The sequence below is a fragment of the Leptosomus discolor genome, chromosome 5 (genome assembly GCF_034619465.1).
Source record: "Leptosomus discolor isolate bLepDis1 chromosome 5, bLepDis1.hap2, whole genome shotgun sequence".
Classification (NCBI taxonomy): Eukaryota; Metazoa; Chordata; class Aves; order Leptosomiformes; family Leptosomidae; genus Leptosomus; species Leptosomus discolor.
In genome coordinates this window covers 47,987,030-47,993,029 of record NC_141395.1, presented here as the reverse complement: position 1 = coordinate 47,993,029, position 6,000 = coordinate 47,987,030, and the positions used below count along the sequence as shown (strand labels likewise).

At 46.5% G+C, this 6,000-nt stretch overlaps 1 protein-coding gene across 1 annotated transcript in view; it reads left to right on the top strand.

The window, feature by feature from the left end:
* The first annotated feature begins 4,666 nt into the window (after nt 1-4,666).
* Nucleotides 4,667-6,000, top strand: part of STAU2 (staufen double-stranded RNA binding protein 2) — a 168,398-nt gene continuing 167,064 nt past the window's right edge. The window contains exon 1 of the mRNA XM_086465158.1: nt 4,667-4,693. The gene's annotated coding sequence lies outside the window, so the exon portion shown is untranslated. The remainder of the gene's footprint in view (nt 4,694-6,000) is intronic.

Below are 6,000 nucleotides of genomic sequence, written 5' to 3'. Positions count from 1 at the left end.
TCTGTAGTCATGAGATGCCATTTGAATTACCTCTTATTTTTTAAAATTCTGTGATCTGTGTTTTACAGGACTAATCCAAACCTAGGTTTTTCTAAATCTTGAAAACATAGGAAATATGAGAAGTTCCTTGTATTCAACATGGACAGTGAACTTGTGTGTATTAACTAACTGTGCACGTATGCACAAGTTTATACAGTTACCATAGATGCCAACTAGGCAGGCATAAATAACGCATAGTGACATTTTCTGTGGTTGTAAGAAGGAGGGATGACTGTACAGAAAGTTCTTGCAGTTCCTTGTGTGGAAAATAAATGGAAAATGATGGAAATAACTGCAACAAAACCAGTCATGTCATTGCAACCCAAACCAAATTAAACGTAGGAATTTAAAGTAGAGATTTTGGCCTAGCTTTCATTCAGTTTTGCATGCACAAACTAGGATACTGAATAATGTGAAGTTTTCTGAATGTATAATACAACTCCTACGATATACTATAAAATATTTTGTCAGTATAATTTTTAAACTAACATTATTAAAAGGGTAAAGCTTTTATTGAGACAAGGCTTTACTATTTGCAGCACTGATGTAGGAGAGCAATGGGACCAAATAATTACAAGTGAGTACAATTCTACCTGCAAAGCGACCTGAATTTGGGTCAGTGGGCCAACAAATGCAGAGCTGGCTTTGATACCTTGATGACAGGAGACCTAGATGTAAGCTGGTCATTGCAAAATCAGCAGGTCATTTTGGTTGGATTCACTTTGGTGTGCTCTGAAACAACGATACTTGCTAAAGGAGATGAGGATCTGGAGGTTGCACAATGTCCTTATACTAACAGTGATTTGAAGTGATGGAAAAAGTTGAAAATGTGCTGACAAGCGCAAGTTCTAGTTCACTTCATTTAGATTCCTGAAGTGATTGTGTGATTCATCTGATTCAGAGAACTCTCATTTTAGATGTGAATCATGAAAGATAATGTGTTCTGTGAGTTGTTAAAGTTGATGCTCGTGAGTCTTCACTGGAGCATAAAGAATAAATGGTTTCCATTACCTTAGAAAACTCTGCATAGTATTTACTCGTAAGCTTCTTGTATCTTGGTTTGTTCATGTCTCTCATTCTACCTAAGTGACTAAAACAATTTATCCCCTTGTATCACGTGCACTGTAGTCAACAATCTACTTTCATAGGCACAGTTCTGCACCTGTAACTGGGAAGAGCAGCGCTCTGATTAGACTTAGGTTTATTAGTAAAACGGGTTTAATCAAATACAATCCCAAAGTCCTGGCTATTGCTTTTCTAATAGCTTTTAGTTATTGGAAAAATATTATTAAAAAAAGAAATTGTGACCCAGTCTTCTGGTGTTAAGCTGTTAGAGGCTTTCATGCAGTTGAATGACTATGACTAATACAAATTATGCATTATCCACTTCCTGTGGGTATGTTATGAGCCCTCAGTATTAGCTTGATTACTCTTTCAACTTTGATATCAAAATAGCATCTAAGTTCTTTAAGATACATTTTAAAAGTACAGCTAAAAAGAAACTTTATCAAACCCTGGAACAGATTGTTGGAAGAGGTTGTAAAATTCTCCATCCTTCAAGGTTTTCAAAAGTAAACTGGGCAACCTGATAATTCCGAAGTCAGATCCAGTGTTAAAGTTGGTCCTGCTTTGAGGGGGCAGGGAGGGTAATGGAGCAGATGACCTTCAGAGGTCCTTTCCAACACATTTTTCATTTTCTATTGTTGATTACTTTTTTTTTTTTAAAAAAAAAACAATTATAGTAACAAAATGTATCAGTAAAAATTAATGTATCTTTTTCTTTTAAGTCAGCTTGGAAGTGCCAGTTTGTTTTTTTTCTGAATCTGAGGTTAGAAATGACAAGGCCAAGTGTCTTCAAGTGTTCTGCACCCATGTGTACAGACCAAATGGAATTGCTCTGTACCCTTTCCCCCAGTTAGACATCTGTGCAGGCGTTTAGGCATTAGGGTGGCTTTTTTTTCCCCTTCCTCTTGTTTTCAAACTGCATACTGAATTAATCACTCCTATTAACAACTCCCCTACTGAAACTAGATTTCTGGGCAAGTCATGACACTCTCATTGTGTCCTAATGGAGTGGATGAGTATGTACAAACTATGCATCTCTTATTTTCAAAAATCAAGAACTTTTTGGGTTCTGATGAGCCGCTCTTACTGGAGGCACTGACTAGCCTTTATCCTTTATCCCGTATCTCAACAGTAGGAGAAAAAACCTGTAAAGGTACAGTAAATCTAAGGAGTGGCTAGTAGTGCAGTTCAGATATGTGAAGTCCCAATCATATAGGAAACACTAAAAAGCAAAACACTATCATGGCCTTAAAATGATTATAAAATATTTGATTCTTTGTTCTATACCTGGACAAAATTAGATTCAAAAGTCATCAGTGTGTTTAATTATATATGATAAGGTTTTGAATAAAATTTTTGCTCTTTCATATTCAGTTTTCTTTAAGCTATATGCGATTTGCAGCAGAGAATGTGTATTAAAATGAGACTCTTCTGAGTTGCTATGTATATTTCAAGATATGTTTTTAAACTAAGCTTTTAGTGTGTAGTGATAGCAATATGATAAAAATGTTAGATATTGAAATAATAGCACAGACTGGAGATGTTAGAGGCTTGTTGGAATTCTATCTATTGCAGAAGGTTCAGAAAACTTCCCTTGTAACCTGGTGCTGACATTCACTGAATCCATTTTTCTGCTGGGTACACCAATACTAAGTATATGCTATACTGTAGGGCTGTTCTTCAAACTACTAACAGTAAGTAAAGTGAAAAGTAAAATTTGATGTAAATAAGAAAAAAAAAAAGGAAAAACAACAAACTAAAACCCACAAACTTTTAGACAATGACATCATGATTTGGCATCTGAATGAACTTTACTTACGCAAAAACTTGTAGTAGCCTTGAAAAGTACTTGCATTATTATCCGTTGCTAAATTACCTCAGGAGAATACATAAGAAATTGTATTATACTGTGTACTTCTATGCTCACTTCTGAAATGAAATAAGGGGTAAGAAATCTCAGAAAACTAAACAACGGAGGAATGAGAAGGGGAGGATGAAGAGCTACCACAGCTGAACAGAGGGTATGTATAAAACCATCTTGGCAAATGCTGCGTTCCCAAAGTGTGGTTAAACGAGCTGTAAATGCCATATTAGTGTTCTGTTAGTAGGAATAAAACCTTGCTGTCACTTAGATACTCATAATACAGCCCTGCTGCTAAGTCTCATTGCATGTTTTTGGTGTGTAAATTATTGTCCACAATATGCGAGCTTACTACCAAAATTCACCTGGGCTGTGTGCTGTTAGAGTGTGTCTGTACCATGAGCACTGGGAACCCTGTCAGGTTATGTCTTATTTGCACGGTTTTCATACTGATCCAGCACTTTGGTTTCAAGTCATGATTTGAAAAGAAAAAAAAAAATCTTGTAGAATAAGATATTGGAGGAAATATGAACCCTGAATTCATACTGATCCTGACTGAAATATTTTGGGTTTTTAAATTACATTTGCTATGTCTAATGTTCTAACTCTCCTCACTATCATTAAAATCCAGTTGCCTAATAAAAAGATACAGGCATCTTTCCCCTCCAAAAAATCTGATTTTGTTTCTAAGCCTGAAGACTTTCGTTACTGCAGTCTTGCAAATCAGGTAGGAAATTCATTGCTGCAGGTTCTGATGCTTCTGCTTGGTTTTGGTGCAGGTTTAAAAATCCTTGGTTTGTCTTACTTGGCAAATAATTACTTGAACCCGTGAAGAAACCAGATTTTTACAAATGAAATTAGTTGGATTAAACTTGGAAGCCTTCTTTTTTTTTAATGACCAATAAACTGTTGATTACTTTGAGATGAAGAATTTGAATGTTATCATTTCAGTGCTAAAGATGGTCAGGAATGGTTTTCTTTGATCACACCCCCCACCCCACCCCCCCCCTTTTATTAATTTCTAATTTAAAACAAGACTTCAAAAACCTCTTTAGCCTTTAATCTCAGTTTTGCATATCCCCAAACAGGACTTTTTTTTTTTTTTTTTAATTATTATTTCTGCCATCCACCTCTGCGTTTTCTAGGGGACTTGCAAAGAAAGAAAAACGTCCTCACCTTTCACGAGGTTTTTGGGGTTCAAGATCAGTATTTTATGATGGCACCACTGGTGTGGGGTGGAACTGGCTCACCCACGGCCCCCAGCTTAAGGCCGGTTGCGGAGAAGCCCCGGCCCCGGGTGGGGACGACGACGAACCCCGGGGAACGGCGGGCCCCGCCGGGGCGGAGGGCGGGAGGACGGAGCGGAGCAGGGCTCGGCGTGGCCGCTAGGGGCGCTGCGCTCCGCCTCGCCGGGCCGGGAAAAGGGACTCGGACGGGGCCATTCGTGCCGCGGGAGCGGGGGGGGAAAGCGAGGCCCGGACGAGGCGCCGGGAGCCTTGCGGGGGCGGCGGGAGAAGGCCGGAAAGGGTTGGGGGGGGGGGTGGTGCAGGGAAGGGGGCCGCTGAGGCGGGGCGGCGGCGGCGGGAGGGCGAGGGGTGGGTGTGTGTGTGGAGGGGGGGGGGGGGGGCGGAGTGGTTGGGGCCGGCGGCGGCCGCCGCGGCGGCGGGGTCAGTTCTCTTTAGTGTTTGCCGATGTTGGAGGCGTCTCCAAAGTGTCCCCGGGAAGCAGGTAACCGGGCCCGCGGGGGCGGCCCCGAGCCCCTGCCGCCGGGGGGGGGAGGCCGAGGGACGGGGTTGGGGAGCCACGCCGGGGCAGGCCGGAGGGGAGGGGGCTGCTTCAGCCATGATGTCCGAGTCCCCGTCCCGTCTACGCCTTCCTCCCGCCGGGGTGAGGGCTCCGCCGGCCCCTCGGCGCTCCCCCGGGCCGGGCAGGCGCTTCTGCGCCACGGCGCTGCCGGCCCGCTCCGCTCTGCTCCGGCGGCGGAGGAGGCACCAACCGCGCCATCCGCCCCCGGGGCCCCCGCCCGGCTGCTTCGCCGGTGGCTGGGGGCGGGCGGGGGCACAGGTGGGCCGCCCCAGCGCCGCTGCCTTCGAGGGCCTCGGAGGAGCCCCCGTCGCAGCTCCCCTCCACCCGGGTCCGGCTGCTGGCGGTGGCCGTTGCGCCAAGGCTGGGCCGCGGCCGGCGGGGCCGGGCTGGGCCGAGCTCGGAGGGGACCGCGCTGGGCCTGCCGTGTCTCAGATCTCGGGAAGTAGTTGGGTGCGACCTGAACTTGCCCCTCGTCCTTTGGCCTGCCCCGGCCCGGCGTGCTCCCCGGGGCCCGGCGGCGCCGGCTGGAGGTGCGCGGCCTCGGGGGCGCTCGGGGGCGTTTGGCCGCCGGCGGGGCGAGGGGCGTCGGCGGGGACACCTCGCCGCTCGGCCGCCGCGTTAGTCACCCTCGCTTTGGGCATCTCGCAGTGCCCCCAAACTTCGGACACAGCCTGAAACTTTGCTAGCGGGACTGGGCTCTCCCACTCCCAAAATGGATGTCGGTGGCTCTTCCACGAAGCGAGGAGCAGTGGAGCGCTTTGGGGCCGTCGTGGGGGTGGGACTCGGGGAGACGCTGCTGTTAAATGGCCTAGCCCAGGCCGCTCAGGCGGCATGCGGCGTTTTCCCGGTGTTCAGGTCTCTCAGGTGGGAGAAAGTTCATCTCGATCTTAGCCAGGCCTGGAAGTCGCAGCCGTGCCCTCCCGGGGAAGCGTGGGCTGCTTGGGGCGCGCTGGGAGGGCGAACCTCAGAGCGGAGCCTTGTAGTGCTCAGGGTCCCACCCACCAAGCCGGTGATACCCAAGCGAAAAATGTCCCCACAGTGCATCTACCCGGTGTTGCCTTACGGCCAACAAGCTGTTTCTGTGGATACTGAGACGTCATGCTGCCATGATACTAAAAAAAAAAAAGTTTCTGTTATACAAAAGACTGTGTGAAGTGTTGCTCTCATAGTCACTCTCTTTGCATGAGATACTGTCTTGAACAGGACTGAGGAACATGCATGAATAACCG